Source organism: Schistocerca nitens, chromosome 2, assembly GCF_023898315.1.
Source record: "Schistocerca nitens isolate TAMUIC-IGC-003100 chromosome 2, iqSchNite1.1, whole genome shotgun sequence".
Lineage (NCBI taxonomy): Eukaryota > Metazoa > Arthropoda > Insecta > Orthoptera > Acrididae > Schistocerca > Schistocerca nitens.
The window spans coordinates 390,940,364-390,965,095 of record NC_064615.1 but is presented as its reverse complement, the minus strand read 5'-3'; positions in this window follow the sequence as shown (position 1 = coordinate 390,965,095).

The window sequence follows — 24,732 nt, the reverse complement described above, 5'->3', positions numbered from 1 at the left end:
GAGGAAGATCTGCTGGCCTGAGTTCAGTCCGCTTCAATGGACACTGAAGAGACACCAGGTGGGATGGTGTGTGTGTAACAGAACATGTTTAGTTTGTACAATGTCTGCGACAACGTTGGTGGTCGTCACATCGAGCCGCTGTTGTAGTGCAACAGTACTTTCTGTAAGCACAGTATGCTGGGTCCAATTTTGTTTTGGAATAATGTAAAAACATAATTTTTAAGTGTTAATAAAAACGAATCTACTTAAGTGATAAATTGATGTTTCGTTATGTTACGTTTCGGACTGTTACGTCCGCGGCTCGTGGTCTTGTGGCTAGAGTTGCTGCCTCTGGATCACGGGGTCCCGGGTTAGATTCACGGCCGGGCTTGGGATTTTCTCTGCCCGGGGACTCGGTTTTTGTGTTGTCCTCATCATTTCATCATCATTATCATCATTCGTGACGGTGGCTCGCTTGGACTGTGTAAAAATTTGGACTGTGTAAAAATTGGGACTGTGTACGTTCGCTGATGACCGCGAAGTTTAGCGCCCCACAAACCAAACATCATCATTATCGAATTGTTACGTATCGCGTTACGCATAATTCACTTCCTCAGGAAGAAGTGTATGAATTAAATATCTGCATTGAAACCATAATAGAATGGAAAAGGTACGTTTCCGGACATGACTTCCTGTTCAAAATTTCATGAACTTAGTCCCTTCTACAAGTACTAGAAGTCTGTTACGGGAATTTCCAAACACCCTGATTACAGTACAATGAAAAGCTTCCTAGTCGTTACTGTTTCCTCTGTATGTAGGAAACAGCGCACACTGCACATTAAGTACAGTACACTCTTGGAAAGGAAACGGAGGCAGTTCTCGAAACCTTAAGTTCCTTTGAATACCTAACACGGATCATGTCAAGAGATAATTTTATATAAAAATGGTTCTCATTGTGATACGAAACGCGGATGAACTTTGGAAAGGCTAAAGAATGAAATACCATGTTGCTGCATCTACCTTTTGCATCCAGTTTATGTCGTAATTTTAGCTTCTGCTCAGTTTGAATAGCAAAATACGTTTATTTAACTGAATAGAAGCGCTTGAAATTATATTTAAAGTCCGAAGGGTACAGAATTAAAAAGCGCTGTACGCCAAATGTGAGCTATGTGTTTGTTACAATAAACGAAAAAATTCCTCATTATCCCACGAAAATGCAGACTGACACAAAAGCTATGTATTGTGGCAGAATAGTGTAATTGCCAGCATAGTGGAATAACCATTATCAAGAAGCAGTTATCGAGTAATATTATATTAGGATCTTTAAAATGAAGTAAACAAATAGCATTAGTTTCGAAGAAAGGTGGAAGCAATAACAATTTGTTTTCCGGCTAATAGTGCCACTTTCAGAAGCCCACGAATCACATGATAAAAGTGTGAGTTAAAAACTGCAGAGACTGGATCGGTTCCGGAAAACAAACCGGTAGGACGACTGAAAAGTCCCTCCCCACACTCATGAGAAAACGATTCTTTGCAGTTTTGGTCAAACTGTAGAAGTTATTCCCTTTTATGTGACATAAACTAGCAGAGTCATCGTTACTTGACGGAGCTCAACCCTAAAACGGTAACATAACACCAAGTACCCTGCTGCAAGATGACGATGTGATGTACAGTTGGACTTTATTTTTTTTCGAAAGTGGATGAGTTTGCCACAACGAATGGCCTTTCGCATCACTATACAAAGAACTGCAATACTTCGTTGCGACTTCACTGCAGCATAAGTAACGCTCTGTGTGCGTGGGTTTTCGATGAACAGTGTAGCCTAAGCAACCATCTTCTTTTTTTCAAAACTAGCACGTCAAGAAAATCTAATCATCCGCCTGCCTCCTTCTCCATGGCAGACTGAATCTTCGGATTAATCCCGTTGAGATGCTTGTGAAAACGATCTAGTTCCTCTCCGCCACGATTTCACAAAATGTGGACGCGAATACTCGTTTATTTTATTTTATTTTATTTGCATTTTCCAATGCATGCACCTTGAATTTTGTCCATGACGAAATTTGATATAACTTGGCTTAAGAGACTTCCACAGCCACGCCATCCGTCTGTTCACAGAACATATCGTTCTACTTGAAATACGTGGCCGTAAGCCGATATTTGAACAATTCCGCAACATCGGCAGGGAAAATCCGATTCAGTTGTTCCAACGCCTGATTTTGGGATACCATAGTAAACAGCGATACCACACCAAAAATAACTAAATGCGCTCCGGTTGGACCACTCAGACATTTAATTTACTGATAAAATGCTCCGAATTCTTGATATAGGAGTCCGATCGGCCCACATACTTTCGTAATGCTGTTAAGAACTTACGGTGGCATGTGTTTAAGTATAGCCTCACAACCACGTATTTCAAATGGGAACGATGAGTTTTATGAACAGACGGATGGTTGGCTTTGGGGAGACCCCTTAGCCCAGCGATAACGTATTTTTTTACTAAAAGATTCGAGGAGCAGGCGTTGTAAAATGCCAAAAAAAAAAAAAACGAATATTTGGTTCCTCATTTTGTGGAGGCATGACAGAGAGGGACTACGTTGTTTTCACAAGCATCTCAATGGGATTCGTCCGAAAATTCAGTTTACCATGGAAGGGGAGGCAAATACAAGATTAAATTTTCTTGATCTGCTAGTTTTCAAGAAAGATGGTGGTAGCTTAGGCCACACAGTTTACAGAAAACCCACGCACACAGAGCGTTACATACACCGGTATTCGAACCATCATCCGCAACAAATGCGGGACAACATAAAAACATTGGCGGATGGATCAAGAAACATCCGAGAACCAGAGCTAATTAATGCGGCATTAAAATATATCACCAGTGTATTGCTCAACGATTGCTATTCGTCCGCTGACGTAAAAAGAACTTTAGACACTCGTGCAAAAACGACAGCGATGCACAAGCGCCCGTGAATTCGAAAGTTTTCCTACGTTTCATTAAGGACGTTAGTGACCGGATATGAAAAACCTTGAAGAAACGGAACATCGCGGTAATGTACAAACTCACCCGGAAGTTACAGGGTCATCTGAAAGTGGACAAGAATGCTCGCAAACCGCTGGAAAATACAGGAATAAATGGTTCCGTATAGTATGTGTACGTGGGTACTGCAGAATGAACGATGAAAAAACAACCAAAAGAACACAGGGGAGATTGACAAATCAACTGTTGATGAACGTACTTTGCAACCAGGAGACCACCATACTCATTTTGATCGGACTCAAATACTGACAGCCACAAACGGATAACACGAAAGGCTCATATGCAGAGGCAATAGAGATTGTTAAACACACTAGTGGTTTCAATAGGAAGAAAGAGGATGAGAAACTGAGTGACATCTGGATCCCGGTGCTGAAGAAGATGTGTACTATAGTTGCAGTCACGAACGGTGGCGGTCGAGCTTAGGCTTGTTCTGTGCACCTACGTCACGCATACTCCGACAGCCAGTGAGCGTCCGGTAGTGTCCTGAGCGCTCTGCTCTGAATGCCGTAGCTAATTCGAGCATTAAACGTGATCGTAGCGAGTTGTTTAGTGAATTTGTATTTCATTTGTTGCGAGTTGTCATTGATGATGTTGATGATAAATGAATAATTCTGTATAAGCAAGCCAGGGACATAATTTGCAGGATATATGCTTACTTCGAGCGGAAAGCACTCGCATGTAAGCCGCTTGCACGCGTTAATAATGCTATCCCCGTCTGTGGCTCAACATGCGCGAACCGCCATCGTTCGTGTATCGGGCTATAGTCTGCCACCATGGCGCGATACCAATGCGGACGGCGGCATCCGAAGGCAGCCGATTTTGCTCAGGTATTCAAAGCGTGTGATATCACGACGCTGCGTAGGGTCACGTGTAAAAAGAATTTTGCTGCAGTCAGAAGCGAGCCAGAGTGTGAACTGGAAACACAAAGAAGCGACGATCACCCTTGAAAATTCCCTCTGCAGATCGGGACGAAACGTTGGATTTCAATGTGAAATTCATTCGGCCGTGGGATAACAGCCAGGGATATGGATATTTTATTAATTATTACATTTCTGGCTGGGAAAGTTTACGTTTTACAATTCGTTCCCTATCGCAAGGGGCGTGTGTTCTCTTACCCAAAAAAGAAGAAAAAACCCTAGTAGTAGCTCTGTGTGTGTAGTGTACACCTGACATATTAAGGGGAGCCCACAATTCTCCACCGGCCGCTGTGGCCGAGTGGTTTTAGGCGCTTCAGTCCGGACCCGCGCTGCTGCTACGGTTGCAGGTTCGAATCCTGCGTCAGGCACGGATGTGTGTGATGTCCTTAGGTTAGTTAGGTTTAAGTAGTTCTACGTATAGGGGACTGATGACCTCAGATGTTGTCGCATAGTGCTCAGAGCCATTTTGAACCACAATTCTTCACCCGATAGTGAAGGTCGAGAAATTCACATGGGATACCGTCGCTGAATCGTGTGAGCTCCTGGTTTAGACCTCGCACTCTGCTGCAAACTGGATGACATTTACAAAAGTCACTACAGAACTGAACGTCACATTTTCGAACCCTGTCAGTGCAAAATCAACTCGAAGGGAGCTCCATAAGCTAGGAAAGGAAGGGCGAGCTGGAATTCGAAAAGCACCCATCAGTGATTCAAATACTTGTAACAGGACAATGTGGTTCCGAAGCCATAAAACCTGTACTATGGTGCAATGAAAGAAAGTCATTTAGTCGGATGAGTGTTCTTTCACGTCGTTTCCAAAAAAAATGGCTCAAATGGCTCTGAGCACTATGGGACTTAACATCTGTGGTCATCAGTCCCCTAGAACTTAGAACTACTTAAACCTAACTAACCGAAGGACATCACACACATCTATGCCCGAGGCAGGATTCGAACCTGCGTCGCGCGGTTCCGGACTGAGCGCCTAGAACCGCTCGGCCACCGTGGCCGGCGTCGTTTTCAACTTTTGGCTGAGTTTACATCTGGCGTATGCCATCCCGAGCCTACGATGCTGGCTGCTTGCTGCCAGTAGTGAAAAATAGCGGGGGTTTGGTGATGAGTTGGGCAGTCATGTCATGCTATTTTGGGCCACATTGGTACCCTGCCAGTTCACCTTACTGCCAACGATTATGTGGCCATTTTGGATGATCAGTTCGATCCCGTTGTATAACTTTTGTTCCCCAATGGCGATGCTTCAGGATAAAGTGTCTGATCTTCGCTGGCTTCCAAAGCCACTACATCTCAACATTACTGAGCCTTTGTGGTTTACTTTGTAGAGAAAGGCGAGTGCTATCCACGCCCGTTGTCGTTTCCTCAACTTGTCACAGTTTTTCAAGAATAACGGTATAAGATTACCTTGAAAACCGTACAGGACCTGTATTTATTCGTTCCGAAACGACTGGAAGCTGGTTCTCCTAAACCTTATCAGGCATGGCAATGTGTTATGTTTTCGGTGTTTCCATATCTTTGTTCAGTGCCTGTGAGAGGGCAGGACCGTGTGAGAAGGGTTCGTTATTGACATCGTCAGAAGATCCGGCTTTGTCTGCTTGCAATATTTATGTTGTGTGGCAACCTAAAGAACAGCGAAATTCTTAGTATCGCAAATGGGTTATTACTGCGAACAGAGTGGAAAGTAGGGTAAATGTGTATGAAGAGGATACCATCACAGAACTTAATATTCGGATCTATATATCCCTCTAAAAATTTGCGTTGTAAGGATTGATTTTCTGTCAGCAAATTGTTTTCAGTTTCGTGTTTTTTAATATCATCTTATGTTACTATAGTACCTCAATACCTGGTTCACTATAGGACTCTCACAAATGCAGAATTAAATTGCATACGTTCGATTTTTGATAAAAGTGTGGGTGGTGGTGAAGTGATACTGAAACCAATAACGAGATTTTTACTAGCAGTCTTGATAATTATTGAAATTTTCTGTAATGGCATGGCGTAATGGATGGTAGAAATTTAACGCTTGTTGAACATTTATGCTTCATAATAGAACATAAAATGTAAAGAGTCTTAAAATTTTTTCTAGTTTATTACCAGCGAATATCCCCGTGTAAAGCAAAGGGACAGCGGATTAAAATAAATTCCCTCGGGAGCTAACTTCCGGAGAACGTCTCCGACGATATCTGCAGCTTGGAGTTCGCAATTTAATTAAGAATGTTATGTCGCAGCGCTCGTCTCTCCCGCGCCGTGGATGTCACGGGCGCGGTCGCGCACACACACCACCCAAACACGCCGAGTGAGAGAGACATAATTGAAAGTAAGCCCCACCAGTTAGGTTAAGAAGACAGAAATTTTTACGTCAAACATTTACATAAGCGGCGAGGGCTCAAAGCAGCAATCACAGCGGCCAAGTTTAAACTGCTCGGCATGCGACTGGCGAAGTCGCGGCTCCGTAACGTTTCGGATGCCGGCCGGAAGTTCATCTTAATTAAAGGGCCGGCTACCGACCCTGTGACCTTAACGAGCCATGTTCTGACTGCTCTCTGACCGTAAGAGACCCTTTTAAACTGTTGCACTGCGCCGATTCAGCCGGAATTAATGAACTGCAAACGAGGAATATCTCCACTGGAGCAGACTGTATCTTCAGACCATTTGTTCCACTCGACGAATATCAAGTAAGCTTACATTTGCAGTGTTACGGAAACGGACACATTCGGCTATCAGCTAGTTCTTCATGTACGAAATTTTTGGAGGGATATTTCAGCCCATGTATACCAAACATGAAGTACAGAAAAAGTTGTCGGAAATTTGGGCTCTTCTCGTGATGCCTCAAATTTGAAATGCAATAAATGAGGAGACATGCTTACGAATATTTTGAAAAGGAAAGAAAGTAACACAGGAACGTTATTTGGAATGCCTCGAATTAATATGCGTTATACAGAAAATAAAGGTTATACGATTTCTCCCAGTCACTTTACAAGAAATCAAGTACTTACCGGAAAATTAGAAAATTTAAGGAAATGTAGTAGGCCGACTTAAAAGTGGTTGAAATGGCTCTGAGCACTATGGGACTTAACATCTGTGGTCATCAGTCCCTCGGAACTTAGAACTACTTAAACCTAACTAACCCAAGGACATCACTCACATCCATGCCCGAGGCAGGATTCGAACCTGCGACCGTAGCGGTCACGCGGTTCCAGACTGAAGCGCCTAGAGCCGCACGGCCACACCGGGCGGCGGCCGTAGGCCGACTTAGAAGGCAATCATCACCTTGTCATCCAATCTGCAAATGTGGTCATGTGCCACGAAAAGAATATGAAGTTACGTGAGTATTACAATATGTAACAGTAGTTTCATCCACAAATCAATGACTGTGTCTATTTCCAGGAACAGCGTTTCAGGATAAAGAAGCATATTTTAAGTTATCTGGCTTCAGCCCTAGACCACCCTGTTCAGGCCTCTTTATGTGACAACTGTTTCAACACACCTAAAAGGTGAAGCTGCCCTGAATGTGAATTGTACATGAGGATTTTTTAGGCTAGAAGGCAGTTTGATGTACTCTGATGAACAGTCGCCAGCAAGGGAAGTCAGACGGCGTTCAGAGTAAAGACACTACGACAGTCGAATTTTTATCAGTTAACTGTCGAAGTACTCGGAATACAGTTCCCGAATTTACTGCCCTCTATGAAAGTTCTCGCACTCAAATTACTCTTGGAACCGAGAGCTGGGTGAAATCCGAAGTGGAAAGCTCTGAAATACTTAGCGAATCGTGGGACGTAGATCGGAAAGACAGATTAGAGGCTATAGGATTGGGAGTGTTAATTGTAATTGACAAAAATGTTGTCTCTATTGAAGTGGAAGTTGAGTTTGATAGTGAAGCTATCTGGTCGCATGTAACAGGTGTGGGTAAAACCAAGTTAATTGTGGAATGTTTTTACCGGCCGTCCTATCCACTGTGACAGTTCTAGATTCATTCAAAGAAACTCTACTGTCAGTGGCGCGGATATATCATCACCCAGTACTAATTTAAGGCTACTTCAAACAACCGAGTGTAGACTGGGATGTCTTTGGTGTCCTTGCGTGGGGGATACAGTCATAGACAGACATGTGAAATACTTTGGAACACGTTTTCTGAAAATTGTTTTGAGCAGCTAGCTCGGCAGCCCATACGCAATGGAAATATCTCAGGTCTTGTATCTACAAACAGGCCAGAACTTATCGACAATGTCAGTACAGAAACAGGGATTAGCGATCATTACGTCATTATAGCAACTATGGTTACGAAATAAATCAGTGAAGGAGGCTAGGAGAGTATTTGCTTCTAGATACGGCAGATGAGCAGTTGTTAGCATTTCACTTACACAGTGAACTGACATCACTTAATGCCAGTAAGATTGACGTAGAGGAATTATGTTAAACTTTAAGCAAAATGGTAATCGTGATCTGGAGAATTATGGGCCTAGTAAGAGGATGAAGGATGGAAAAGACCTACCGTCGTTTAATAACGAAATTCAGCAGATGCTGAGAAAGCAGAGGCTGTTGCACTCTCGGTTAAAAAGAGGACGCATAAACGACGACAAGCAAAGGTTAGTCCACATTCATGTGTCTGTGAAAGGATCTATGCGCGATGCATACGAAAACTATCACCGTCATTCCTTAGTAAAAGATTTGGCAGAGAGAGCGAGAAAATTCTGGTCATATTTAACATCGCTAAGCTGGTCTATGGCTTCCCTTCAGCACGTTGTTGACTAGCTTGGTGTGGCAGTTGAAGATAGAAAAACGAAAGCCGAATTTTTAAATTTCACTGTCAAGAAATCATTCGCACAGGAAGTGATACTGCACCAACCGAATCGGCTTGTTTTGCTTGGATGCTTTGATAAAAGATTGCGGATTTACAGCATGGACTCCGCGCCAAAACTCATATTTTCGTTTCTTAATTATTACTAACGTTCACATTTTTTTTTTCCTGACAATATGTGGGTACCCCTTAACATTCTGATATCATTACACAATGAAAACATTTTATTGTTAGCTTTTATAAAACATTTGAGTAATTGGAAGCTTCACTTCGTGTATCATCTGCTTCTCGCCGAATGACCGATTAGCGAAAAAGTTCGCAACAAACACTTCAGTGTTAGTCTCGAACGTGGACAGTTAAAGTGGATAGATCGCAAATCTGCGAGAAGTCGAAATTAAAACTGAGTTTAGGAATTTCAGTTTATGGAATATTAATATTTGCTACTGTGTTGGGAAGTGAGAAATAATTGTATTTTGAGTAATAAGAGTGATTTTTTTGCGTTGGTTCCTTTGGGCGTACACATTACTACAGAAAATTATTCTTCGGTTTGCTGTTTTGACTGAAGAAATGTGCAAAATGAAATATAGCTCACATCCGCATAAACAACGGAACTTATTACATCAGTAAGAGATATCCTTAGCCTATTTTTACGCAGTTGCATTAAAGCCTCGTAGCAAAAGCGGCGGATTCAAGATGTACGTGCTAACTCTATGCTGTGAAGCCAGGTTGGTGGGTATTTTAGAAATTGTGTGTTTTGCCCTGAGGCACCAAGACACGACTAGGCCCCTCGCACGCCCCTCTGCTCCAGTACAAGTCGACACAGTTACGTGCAGTCTGCGGCAACACGGAGGAGGTAATCTCACTCACACTGAACACTGAGTTTCTACACCTACATGTACATGACTGCTCTGCGTGTCACACTTAAGTACCAGGCAGAGGGTTCATCGAACCACTTTAACACTATTTCTGTATCGTCCCACAGGGTGCGGATATAAGAAAGCTTAAAGCTTTACGTGCGCGCTTTGATTCCTCTCATTTTATTATAATGATCAGAGGTCGGACAAGGTGTAGCATAGACAGTCTTTGTAGTAGACTTCATGCATCTTCCAACCGTTCTGCCAATAAAACGCAGTGTCTGATTTACTTTCCACAACATGATCCATGTGATCATTCCAGCTTAAGTTGTTTGCAGTGCAATTCCTACCTATTTACAGTAGTTGATTTGACAGGCTTTACATTTGTCTAATTTATCGTGTAACCGAAATTTAACGCATTCCTTTTGAAGCACTCAGTAGGTTTTTCTTGTTATATTCAATTGTGATAGATTGTTCAAGGAATGTCATAACATTCTGTGTAATATACCTCACTATGCAATTATGTTTGAGTGGTTCAAAGACTCGACTGAGTCAGTCGTCTGTTACAACTCAGCTATTCCTTTGTTATGGATGGGAAACAGCTGCGATTAAACAATGAATTTAATAAACATCCCAGATATCATTTCTCTGTTAAAAGTATTGCTTCATTCCAGATAAAAGACACATACACTGAAGCCCCAAAGAAACTGTTACATCTGTATAATATAACCCAGAAAAAACACAAAATTGCCGCAACACGACGTGGCATGGACTCGACTAATGTCTGATGTAGTGCTGGAGGGAAATGACACCATGAATTCTGCCGGGCTGTCCATGAATCTGTAAGAGTACGAGAGGGTGGAGATCTCTTCTGAACAGCACGTTGCAAGGAATCCCAGATTTGCACAATAATGGTAATGTCTGGGGAGTTTGGTGGCCAGTGGAAGTGTTTAAACTCAGAAGAATGTTCTTGGAGCCACTCTGTGGCAATTCTGGACGTGTGGGGTGTCGCGTTGTCCTTCTGGGATTGCCAAAGTCCGTCGGAATGCACAATGTAGATGAATGGACGCAGGTGATCAGACAGGATGCTTACGTATGTGTCATCTGTCAGAGTCGTATCTAGACGTATCACGGGTCCCATATCACTCCAACTGCACACGCCCCACACAGCTGCAGAGGCTCCACCAGCTTCAACAGCCCTCTGCTGATATGAAGGGTCCATGGATTCAGGAGTGTCTCCATACCCGCTCACGCCCATTCGCTCGATACAATTTGAAACGATACTCGTCCGACCAGGCAACATGTTTCCAGTCATCAGCAGTCCAATGTCTGTTGTGACGGGTCCAGGAGATGCGTAAAGCATTTTGTCGTGCAGTCACGAAGGGTACACGAGTGGGCACTTGGCTCCGAAAGCCCAAGTCGATGATGTTTCGTTGAATTGGTCGCACGCTGACACTTGCTGATGGCCCAGCATTGAAATCTGCAGCAATTTGCGGAAGGATTGCACTTCTGACACGCTGAACGATTCTCTATAGACGTCGTTGTTCCCGTTCTTGGAAGATCCTTTTCCGGCGGCAGCGATGTCGGAGATATGATGTTTTACAGGATTCCTGATATTCACGGTACAGTTGCGAAATGGTCGCACGGCAAAATCCCCACTTCGTTGCTTCCTAGGAGATTCTGTGTCCCATCGCTCGTGCACCGACTATAACACGACGTTCAAACTCACTCAGATCTTGGTAACCAGCCACTGTAGCAGCTGATCTAATAACTGCGCCAGACACTTGTTATTTTATATAGGCGTTGCCGACCGCAGCTCCGTATTCTGCCTGTTTACATAACTCTGTATTAGAATACCTTCGCCAATATTAGTTTCTTTGGCCTTTCAGTGTATGAGATGGGTACGAAAAACTGTGTCGGTGACAGCAGAGAGGTGTCGGCGCTTGGTGCGGGTAAATACGGACACACCTTTGCGGGCGACTATTGGGTGAATCTGACAATGCGTCTCGCCGTGCGGACCACATACGGCTTCCTCAGTAAAACATGACGTGATGCCGTGGCATTGAATCCACAGCGAGGCGTCGCAGGTTGCGCTGAAAGAGATTTTCTAGTGCGACGTGTCAAACAGCGAAACGAGCGTTGCTCGAACGCAGGCCTGTTACTCGGCGTCGGCATCGACAGGTGCAGACACAATGCTGATGAGGCACCCCCGGCCTGTGGCTTGGGGCACAGTGGCGGATCAGCGGCGACAGCAGCGGGCTGTGATTTACGGCTGCACAATCACGCCGCCATTGTCTCTCGCGCAGCCGTGCGTGCCGGCCGCCGCGGTGCCCCGCCATCTCCGGATCCTCCGATACACCTCAGCAGGTAAACGTTTGCCGCGGTACGGGTTAACCACTCGACGCATGTTGCATCTTTGTCAATAAATTTGTTAGAATCTTACCAACAAGTTGAAAATAGTCCGTTTCACTCTACTCTCCTTTCGGGTTTAAGTTAACTCTTTCTCTCACGCGACGTGAAAACGCCCGTGTAAGAGAAGCTGTTGACGTCACAGCGTGCAATTCCACCTACCTACTACAATGCAAAACGAGAAATAAAGGATGTGGCTTGATATATTTTCGCCTCGTGCAGGGGAAAGTGTGCAGTGAGATGCGACATCGTTTTTATGTCTCAACCAGAACTTAGGAGTTTCAGATTGTATGGAATTAAACATCGTATTTGGTGGGTTTTCTTTCGCATGGGTAGGAACGGCGGTTATTGCTGAAACAACCGGTTTTTTCATTTACAGCGGTTCTTTTCGCCTCAAGTTCGACCGGACTGATAAAACCGCTCAAAATAACCGGTATCTCAAATAGCCAATTTTTGGTTTTTATTGCTATTACAGTGTGTTTTAAAAAGAGTGTACATATTTCGTATGCATATATTTATGAAACTTTAAGACATACGAATATGAAACTTAAGACATATATTTACGAACCTCTCAAGTTGATATTACAGATGTTCGATATCCAGAATGAGATATGCACTCTGCAGCGAAGTGTGCGCTGATATGAAACTTTCTGGCAGATTAAAACTGTGTGCCGGACCGAGACTCGAACTCGGGACTTTTGCCATTCGCGGAAATGTGCTCTCCCATCTGAGCTACCCAAGCACGACTCACGCCTCGTCCTCACAGCTTTACTTCTGCCAGTACCTACCTTCCAAACTTTACAGAAGCACTCCTGTGAACCTTGCAGTTTTAATGTGTCAGGAAGTTTCATATCAGTGCACACTCCGCTGCAGAGTGAAAATCTCATTCAGGAAGCATCCCCCAGGCTGTGGCTAAGTCATGTCTCCGCAATATCCTTTCTTTCAGGAATGCTAGTTCTGCAAGGTTCGCAGGAGAGCTTCTGTAAAGTTTGGAAGGTAGGAGACGAGGTACTGGCAGAAGTAAAGCTGTGAGGACGGGGCGTGAGTCGTGCTTGGGTAGCTCAGATGGTAGAGCACTTGCCAGCGAAAGGCAAAAGTCCCGAGTTCGAGTCTCGGTCCGGCACACAGTTTTAATCTGCCAGGAAGTTTCAGATGTTCAATAAGTCCTCCATCAGCGACAGGCGAACAATATCACATCGATACTCCAATTCCTCCCATACTCGGGCAAGAATGTCCTTCGTCACTGATGTTATGGCAGTACGGATCCGGTTCTTCAACTCTTCCAAGTTCTGTGGGAGCGGTGGTACGTAAACGTAGTCTTTAACGAAACCGCACAGGAAGAAGTCAGAGAGTGTCAAATCCGGTGACTGTGGAGCCCAGCTGAGACACGCTAAGTCGATAGGTCCTTGGCGACCAGTACAATGGTTCGGCAATGTTTCATTTAGATATTCACGCGCTTGGCGACGCCAGTGAGGGAGTGCCTCGTCTTGTTGAAAAATGAAGTTGTCTTCGTGCAGCCTCGGAAACAACCAGTTTTGTAACATAGTGAGGTACTGCTGACCGTTAACCGTGTTTCCATCAAAGAATAACGGGCCGTAAACAGATGATCGGGATATCGCACAAAACACATTGACTTTGGGCGGATCTCGTACATGTTCAATGGCTGTATGTGGGTTCTGTAGGCCCCAAATTCGAACATTGTGTTTGTTTACCTGACCACTAACATGTAAATTCGCTTCACCACTGAAAGTGTTATCATTGCCTATAGCATCAAGAATCTCGTTAAAAAATGCTAGACGTTTGCGTTTGTCATCAGGACGCAGGGCTTTGTAATATTTCTGGCTCAGTCAGCCATCACATTAGGCTCCAAGAAGCTGTTCACAGAGCAGTGGAGATGCAAGAAGTATATAGATGACGAAATGTGGTGTGAGGTACCTGTGACAGATGTTAGATTCGGTACCATTCCCGTAAGAAAGACCGCCTGCATAATGCTACTGCTCTGTGATTGGCTGCTGTGTTCGGAGCAAGGGCGCCAAAACGTTATAGTATAGTTATTATTATTAGTTAAACTACTCATTGGAATGACTTCACTTTTTAATATAAATATTTCTCAATAGCTATCAATCAGTCATTTTAGAATTATTAAAAACAATTTAAATCAAAAACAAAAGACTGACGAAATTGCAGTATTCTACCAGCTATCGCTGTTCAAGCCTTCGATAAGTCCAGATACATCTTCACGATTTCCTCTGCTCTTCTTCGACAGCAGCACACAGTGATAACGCAGCTATTTCATGCACGTCCCTTTTCGTAAAGAAACTGTGTGGATTGGGCGCCAGCGGCCAGGTGCTTTCGGTAACTGCCGCTACAGGCCGCGATGGTCGCAAATCACGATGATGAGCACGTTCCGTGGGACGTAGCAGATCGTTTCAGAGCTCGCGGCAGCCATGACGGACACCACGTCTAGGATGCTTCGTGGCGAGAAACACGTCCCTTGTGAGGGCGGCTTAAATTTTTCTCACTTAGCAACATGGAACAACATCGTTATCGATTTTGCTCTTTCTTTGAACAACCGGGAGCCACTCGGCGGGAAAGAGTTCTTCGATTTTTCCAACTTATAGTGTATGACTGAGGGTACGTCTCTGTCACTCCCACCATTTTCCTGTTCGCGTCGCTAATGTTGTGCATGAACAATTGTTGGTTAGCAAGCCTTCGTATGAGATCGATTAAACATTCGTGGTCTTCTCGCGCCATCTACATAGGAGGAAGCAACACAGTGGCTGAATTTTCTAAGTTTGGAAACTCACTGAATATTACCGGTGAACTGCATCTTGATACATAATGCCACTCTTACAACGTTTGCCACTGTATTTTGACGAGCATTTGGGGAACGACTTTGCACATACACAGCCAATCTGAGACGAAACGCTGTGCTCTTCGTTGGGCCTTACATATTTTTTCCATCACTTTCTGCTACTGGTCCCAGACTGACGAAGAAATGTCCGTCGAGCAAAGGTTTCTTGTTTTTGCTTCCATAATTAGGCGTCTTGTAGTGATTTTCCAGTTTGGCAAGTTCTTGAATCTTCATCTGTATCAATATCCACAACTACACTTTGAAAAACCGTATCAAGTGGCAGTGAGTACTACCCATTGTATCACTTATTAGGTGTTTCACAAGTCCTAATCATATATGGATCGTGGGAGGAATGATCCTTAATCACCGCGCACTGTAATTAATGTACTATTGTCCTCGTCATCCCTACGGAAGCGGTAAGTGGAGAGCTGTAGTACGTTTCTCACATAAAGTTAGGTTTTCCAGTTTTGTGACTGTTTCACATTGATGAATATTTTAAGGAGGATGCTATATTTTGCACCACAGAGAAAATGTTACCGAGACCTTACTGAACATTTGTGCAGCTTTATTCACATTATACTTCATATCAGACAACTGCATCCATTTCCAAAAAGTCTAAGGTCACTAAAACAATTTTTGTCTGGCAGGTTAGGGTATACGACATGAATAGCAAAGCTACCAACACACTTCTCTGGAGCTCGCCTGAAATTACTTCTGTTTAAGTCAATGAGTCGCCATCCAAGAAAACATGCTGATCATATCTACCAAGATAAAGTTAATCCGGTTGTAAATTGCGTTCGAAACCACATATAACCATGCTGTAGTAAGCGTAGTGTGATGCTGAGTCAAAAGCTGTTCGGAGCTGAGAAATAATACACACACCTGATTACCTCGATCCATGACTTTCAGAATCTCATGAGAAAAAAGCGCGGTTTGGTTTCACATGACCGGGGATTTCGGAATCCATATGGGTTGACATAGAGGAGATTATTCTGTTCGTGGTACCTCATTATCTTTGAGCTGATAACATGGTCTAAGATTATACAACAGATAGATATCAAAGATATGGAAGGTAGTTTCGTGCATCACTTTTTCTGTCCTTCTTGTGGACGTGTGTGAAATGCACTTTTTTTAAGGATTTGTGGTGTGTTATCGATAAAAGAGAAGCTGGCTCAGCTTTAAGTTCTGTGTGGACTCTCGTAGATATTCCATCTGACCATGGAACTTTGCTCGATCAAAGCGATTTATGTTGTTTCTCAACGCCACTGACTAATACTTTATCATCCATATTTCCAGTGGTGCGATAATTTTACAGAGACAATAACGCGTATTTTGTAGATTAGCCTACACTTCTCTCGGCATATCTAAATTATGTTTTCTCTTTATCGATGGGACTCTCCTTTGTCAGGAATGATCGAACACCCACGTGGTTCACAATGAGACAGAATTTGCCTAGATTATCGTCAACCAGCCTGTAATGCCATCAACGTTAATCTTGCGTAAAATTTCAAGGTATCGTTTCCTTTTTCTTGTGGTACTCGTTAAACACAAGGTCACTAACGAGGATGGAATCTCATATAATTCTTGACCTGAATACACATTTCCACAGTCCCACTAGCTCTTTATTTTTTAAATACACAAATTACTGTTCATTTCGCATAATTTTATTGTATGTTTTATACAAGTTACTGAACACATGGCTCTATCGTGTATTGAATGCTATAGAGAATTTAAGGTAAATCATCTTTCTGTATTAGTAAATACAGGTGTACTTCACGCTCAAACAGTCCTAAACTAACAAACAATCTGTAATTCGCCATATCCACGTATGAGTTTCGAGGTGAACTGGAGGTAGTTGCTATATAAGAGGATACAGCTCTTGTGGCATTTGCGAGTTCAAAATGTTACCGTAGCATGTGACTATTTCGACTGCTTTTGTGCTGAATGAATGTAAAACACAGACAAATCATCATTTGGGAGAGTATACAGTGTGAGTCACGAACTATTGCCACCAAGAGGACCTCCGAGGATATGATAGGAGCTGAACAGTTTGTGGGACAAAAGTTCCATGGGACAACGGTGGCCATAAAATGACATATATTTTTTTTGCTAAGTGGGGTCCCGTCAGAGATATGAAGGTCAACTTTGTTTTTTTTAAGGGATACTTATTTTCTCACAGCGGCTATCGAGACGAACCCAACAATGTGTAACAGTAAGGTCTTTGAAGGTCAACGAAGGTCAAAAAGTTGGCATGAACGTCTATTCTCAGAAGTTGTTCTAAGGAATGACCATTGGGTATCAGTGCAATGCTGCAACCTTCGTATCATGGGTCGAGTGGTACTCCTTATCACATCTGCACTTATCGAAGCACATGCTCTGACAATTCTCTCTCGTATATCATGCAAACAGTAAATATTCGTCGAATACGGAGTATCCATCTAACGTGCCATTGACGTGTAAACACCTTTCGATGGTTTCGAAATACAGCACTGAAAGGAACGGTAAGACTAGTATCGCCGAATCAGGCGAATGTGAATGACGTACTCCTTCGAAAAACAAGTCGATAGCCGCGCGGGATTAGCCGAGCGGTCTGGGACGCTGCACTCACGGACTGTGCCGCTGGTCCCGGCGGAGGTTCGAGTCCTCCCTCGGGCATGGGTGTGTGTGTTTGTCCTTAGGATAATTTAGGTTAAGTAGTGTGTAAGCTTAGGGACTGATGAGCTTCGCAGGGATAATTTAGGTTAAGTAGTGTGTAAGCTTAGGGACTGATGAGCTTCGCAGTTAAGTCCCATAAGATTTCACACACATTTTTTTGAACAAGTCGATATGCTTCTCATTTACGGAGAATTTCTGTGAGAGCTAGAGACTTATACGCTAAAAGATATCCTCAACGTACTCACCCTACATGACGTACAGTCGTGGACAAAACGAGCGAGACCCCTCGCCTTTTCGTTATGCTGATCCGCACGGCTTTAAAGTCTGCTACACAGCATAACAGGCAAGGCGACGAAGTGCTACCAACATACTATGCGCAGGCGTGAAATTGACAAACTATCTGAACTTTTTTAGACTGTATTCCATAATTTCTAAGACTATATTAATGCTGATTAGTGTGTTAAATACAACACGTAAACATAAGACAGAACTGAAAGAACAAACGCTAATTTGTATGAAACGGACGAATAAAAATGAATTTCAGCTTATCCAGATAACAGACAAAGAACCCCAGACCGTTACGAATTAGCAAAATATTATCCGCATTCGCCCGCGAAACGGTCTGTGTCAACGTTCAGACCAGTCATACTGGATTACCATTGCTGACCTACCATGAAAGTGTGCAAATTTAGCAATGCGTGAAGATTCATAACGAAATTCACTTAAACATCATTCAGTGCCACACTTAAGTCAATTCCATTATTGACAGAAGCGGAAAAAGGAGGCAGTATCATGTATGAAATTCTACAAGAGTGTCATATTGACATCCACAGAGCGCCAGTACAGAATAAAGGTAGCGATAAATCGTATTGGGTGCGCGAGAATTTCTTAAAATTGCTTTACTGATATTCTACCTGCCTCCATAGAGATTAGAACCGAAAACAAACCAGACCTTCCTTTCACTATGCTAGCAGACAACCTAGGCAAACAGCCCTCTATTATTACCCCAGACGTGAACAAGCCGGCAATTTCGCAATAAAAATCTGCAGTTTCTGTTGCATAGAGCTTTCTGGACTCAAAAACATGAATTTTCTTCCTTTATGTCACCACTTATGCGACAATCATTCGGGATGATTATCGAAATAACAAATTACTGTTATTAGAGAGTAAATTTTGTAGGATAATTCTGCACCACCCCAGGAAATAAACGGCTACATAGCTGCCAAACGTATTCTGCATTGTTTCGAATTCTCCACTAGACTCGCCACAGCCAGAAAACGTTCATTAGCAGAAGTGTTTCTTAAGCTAGCTAGCAATGAGAATGTTCGTACTTCTAAAACGCGGTGGCATTAATACTGGGATGTGAATTACCACGTGTATAGGCAAATACATTCTATTTGCATTCCTGTAAACGTGATTTGGATCGAAAACGTAGCTACGACTAATATGCTTATGTATCGACAGCAACTAGAACATTTCGAATAAAGAGTAGCGTGTGTTATTTATGCGGCCCTCATCTTCAGTGTTTTCGTTGTTAGGATTTCGTCACCTAAACCGGTAAAAACGGAACCCTACTAGTCTCACTTTCTTGACCGTCTATCGGTCTACCCAACCCTTAAAACCCGTTTACCTCCAGAACGGGTGGACATAATAAGCGGAAATGTATCGCACTTCTTGCTGTAACCGGTCCCTTGCTGGTGTAAAAAAGTGAGCTTCTATGTCAACGCAATCAAAAGATACGACGGTTTATGTAAAGAAAATTTACGCGAAAGGTCAAAAAATGGCTTCAAGAACTATGCGACCTAACTGCTTAGGTCATCAGCCCCTAGACCTAGAACTACTTAAACCTAGCTAGCCTAAGGGCATCACAGACATCTATGCCCGAGGTAGAATTCCAACCTGCGACTGAAGCAGCCGTGCGGTTCGTCACTGAAGCGCCTGGAACCGCTCGGCCACCGCAACGCGGCGAAACCCTACTCACCTCATGTATAATGATAATATATACTGTCTAGTGAGGATAAACTGTATTCTCCAGCAACTCAGATCGTTTGATCACGGAACTTTTACGAAGCTACATTCAAACTTTGTCGAAGTCGTCTGCAATATCCATTACAAACACCCTAGGAACTTCGTATGCGATATCCACTTCTGAATACGCTGGCAGATAATGCAGTACTATAACAAGTAGGTGGGAACTTATTGTTATTGGTCCATGCATGACACTTTATTTCAATATCACTTTAACGCGCCTAGGTGTTCGTATATGGCTGAAATTAATGAACAAAAAGTAAATAAACAGTAAACAACTTCGATGTTCAGATCAAGTGAAAGTCACATGTCGTAATTACAACATAATTTCGTTGTTACATCTACATGACTACATCAACAGGATTTCTTTGCAATCCGGACTTACGTGCCTGGCAGAAGGTTCGGATTATTTCTCTACCGTCCCACTCATTAACAGTGTGCGGGAAAAGGGACTACTTAAATCTTTTCTTGCGAGCCTTGAATTACATTATTACTATGGTTTCTTCTTGTGTAAGTACCCTAGGAAATAATGTTTTGGCATTCAGAACATATGGTGGTGATTGAAATTTCGTGAAAAGATCTCGTGGCAACGAAAAACGCATATGTTTTCATGAATGTTACCCCAACTCGATTATCAAATCTGGGATCCTCTCTCCCCTATTTCGTGACATTACAAAGCGTGCTACCGTTCCTTGGACGTTTTTGCGTGCACAGTCAATCACGTCTGTCAAGGATATTATAGCAGTGGACGGACAAACGTAGTGTAGGCAGTGTTTTCAGTTGGCCTGTTGCGTATTCTTAGTGTGCGGCCAATAAAACGCAGTCATTCGTTTGCCTTCCCCACAAAAGTATGTTTTCGATCTTTCCAGTTTAAGTTTTACTGGGTACTGAGATGAACTGACAGTGCTTCGACTTGTGTTTTGTCATGTAACCGAAAGTTAATTATTGTTATTGGACGCAGCTTTCGTGTTTAATGTATTCCTCAGTCAACAACAGTAGACTCCTCGTACACCACACATAACTGTTTCAAAGTATTAAATTGTTACTGATCTTACCATGTTGCAGTGGTCATCTTAACTTGCCGTTTTGAAAAAAAGGAAAATATTTTAGCGAAATGTAACAACTAAGAAGCGGAGTATCCAAACAAACAAACGTTTCCGGTTTAAGTAGTTGCAGTAGGTCTACTACACAGTAACGTAAATTAGGAGCAAAGTCCATAAGTAGATCCTCATCAGGAAAACCAGCCCTCATAATGCAAAGTGCAACTACAACAAAGAAAGTTTCCAAACATGTCAATGAGTAGTCGAGGAAAGTGGACGCATTCTGTCTACTGAATCCCAACGCACGCAATTTACGAGGGGGCACGCCAAGTGTCAGACCCCGATCTTGCTTTTAACTACGCTCATTGAAAGAGGGGACAAAATAAGCTTAAACTCTACCGCTTCTGAGAAAACGACGGTCAAAGTGTTCAATGCGTTGTTGCTATAGTGTAGATACCGCTTAGCGGTTAAGGATTCAACTGAAGCGGTGGCTCTGCGGCTACCATAGCGACTTCGGAACTTTGCGCTGCGAGTTCGAAACCCGGTTTTTCCTTTTTTTCCCCCTCACTCTCTGAATTATCTACGAATGTTTATTCCAATTTATGATGAAACACTGTTGTCGTTATTCGTCAGTTAATTTACTGTGTAAAGAAATAAGTTAAAAAGGGAACACACAGTGCGTAGTGGGGCGATCACTCTGTTGTAGAAATAATTCAGAAGCCAAGATCGCTTAAATACTGTCTACTGGATAACCGGTTTCAACACACTAAAGGTGCCATTATCGGATCTAAATGTAGATTAACATTGATAAACCATTTGGATATAACGATACATGAGGCAGACGAGATGATTTTATATCAGCTTGTCTCATTCGTTTATTATTTTTTTAATTCATTAATTACACATAAAGTTAATTGTCGAGTAATGACAACATTATTTCAACATAAATTAGAAAAAAAACATTCGAAGATAATTCTGATAGAGAGGCAGGAAAATAAAATAATTAAAAAACCCAATATGGTCTCGAACACGGGAATCAATGCTAAGAAGGAACGACGGTAGCCACTGAGCCACCGCTTCAATTGCGTTCTCGGCTGCAGAATGTATCTACACTAGAGCAACAGCGCGTTGATAACTTTGGCCGTCGTTTTCTCGGAAACGGTCGAGTGTCTGCAGATAAGCCGAAACACAAGTTCGCTTATTTTGTCCTCTCCTTCACTGACAAGGGGAGGCCGCCAATTGTGAAATTCGGATTCGATTCATACTGCGCATAATAAAAGCTCATGGCCAGAGGTGTAATGTGGCAAAGCACCAAGATGCACTTCTCAGCCGTTGTCGAGAAAATCGACAGTTAGAAGAAACCGCTGCGGTGAAATACTCTCTACGATTCATAATTTTCTACAGCGTCGTGGCGCAGCGGTAAGCGCTCGAGTTCGTAATCCGAAGGTCGGCGGATCGAATCTCGCTCCATGCAACTTTTTTTTTTAGTATTTGTTTTTTGTAATTCAAATGTGTGTATAAACACACACACACACACACACACACACACACACACACACATATATATATATATATATATATATATATATATATATATATATATATATATATATATATAATTCCCGGCAACAGGTTGCAACAATTATGCATATAATAAGTTGTTGAAAGTCGTTTGTCGTGGAAAAACTGGCGACTTCGAACATCATTATGTTTTCCGCAAACAAATTTGTATTTCACAAATGTTATTAATTGTCTTCATAATGTTAACCACGTATAGTTAGCGGAAGACGTAGAAACGATATTCCGAAACGAATACGTATAGCGTAAGTCATACGTTCGAATTAGAATAGAAACCCCACGAACACAAATTTGCTGTGGCAGGTATGAAATATAAACTCCGTTAATCGCTCGTTACACTTGAAGGACAGATGTTGAATGGGCCGAAACGAGCCGCCGCATAACAGCGTAGTTGCCTGCTAACTTCGAAAGAAGGTAGATGCGGTCCCTAGCACAACTTATAACACCGTCGAAAATCAGTGCGGACGTGAGAGCTTTGGTACACCCTGTTAAACAAACGGTAAAATGGAGGCGGTACAATTGGAGAGCGATCCGCCTTCACCAACATGCATAAGCAATTCATTAATAGTTTATATATATATATATATATATATATATATATATATATATATATATATATATTTGAATTACAAAAAAATAATAATAATAAAAAAATGTTGCATGGCGTGAGATTCGATCCGGCGACCTTCGGATTACGAACTCGAGCGCTTACCGCTGCGCCACGACGCTGTAGAAAATTATTAATCGTAGAGAGTATTTCACCGCAACGGTTTCTTCTAACTGTCGATTTTCTCGACAACAGCTGAGAAGTGCATCTTGGTGCTTTGCCTCATTACACCTCTGGCCATGAGCTTTTATTATGCGCAGTATGAATCGAATCTGAATTTCACATTTGGCGGCCTCCCCTTGTGAGCCAAGTTTCGGGACAATCAGCCTATGACACTTGGCGAGATCCCCTCGCTCGTCGAGTCGCTTCTTACGCCCGGCGAGAATTATGTATGCCTCCGAGTAAACTGCGCCACCTGGAAACACGGCGAGCGGGGATAAACACGTTTTCCTTCTTATAAGGCAACCTTCTACAGATAAAATTCACGAAATGTTCTTCAGGTTGCCTCAGATATTTCAGAAATGTTTCTTGCGTCAGGCCTGACGCATATGCAAAACGTAAACATTTCATTTCATGTAATATTTATCAGGATAAGACATGACAAGACTGGACCAGTCCCTTCTGAGAAAAATTAGAGATTCTAAGTTGCTCCACTATGTAATGACACGGGTACGGGCTTGCGATCTCTCTTTTATGCCATCGATTTCCGTGTTACACATACTTGGCCACTGCGTTGTGGCTGCCATCGTGGAGGAGGCAGTCTGTTTCCTGCCAGCGCTGTTTCCGCAGCCAATATTAACCGCGACGAATCATTCAGTCAACGCTAAATGGCCCATCTGGCTGAGGCAGACAAGGGCGCTATAATAGAACTCCATGCAGAGGGATCTTCAAATGCCGACATAGCAAGAACTATGGGTCTTCACAAGTCGACGGTAGCCGGGTGGATCAGACGAAAGGAAGAGAGTGGTAACTTGAATGGGAGGCCTCATGGCCGTCGCCGCAAAACAACAGCAGCTCAGGATCAGCAGATACGCCGTTTCAGTGAGAACCACCCATTTGTCAACGCACGACAAATTCAGCAAACTTTGGGTCTCAATGTTAGCAGTAAGACCGTCACTCCTCGTGTAAGGGAAGGTGGACTGAGAGCAAGAAGCGCTGCTGTGAAAGAGACATTGACTGTTTCCCAAAGAGAAGCTTGCCTTGCTTTTGCTACTGAAAATGGCGACAAACCTCTCCAGTTTTGGAGGCGAGTGATTTTCACGCACCAAAAAGTTTTCTCTACGGCATCATCCGGAAAAGTACTAGTTTACCGGCCTAAATGTGCTAGGTATAATCGAAAATATATTTACAGTTGCCGTAGGAGTGGCAGGTTGTCGGTGCCGGCCGGTGTGGCCGTGCGGTTCGAGGCGCTTCAGTCTGGAACCGCGTGACCGCTACGGTCGCAGGTTCGAATCCTGCCTCGCGCATGGATGTGTGTGATGTCCTTAGGTTAGTTAGGTTTAAGTAGTTCTACGTTCTAGGGGACTGATGACCACAGATGTTAAGTCCCACAGTGCTCAGAGCCATTTGTAGTCGGTAACGGTATGGGCGTGGATATCGGCCGAAGGGTGTGGGCTCCTGTGGGAAGTGGAAGGAAGATTCGATGCGCGCAATTACATATCAATTCTGGAGAACGTGATGTTGCCTGCTGTGGCAGCAAGATTTGGCGATGATCAGATCATGTTCCAACAAGATCGCTCGTCTATTCATATGGCACGTGTGGTTAAGAGGCGGGTCGACGACCATAGTAATATTACTGTAACGGAATGGCCACCTAAAGGAGCTGACACGAATCCCATTGAGAATATCTGGGCAGAAATGGTCAGAGTAATACGAGAAAAGGGCAGTCACCGTCGACTCGCCGACAGCTTTCTGATGTGATTCATGACGCTTGGAATGAGTTACTTGAATCTCCTAGTTATGTGGCT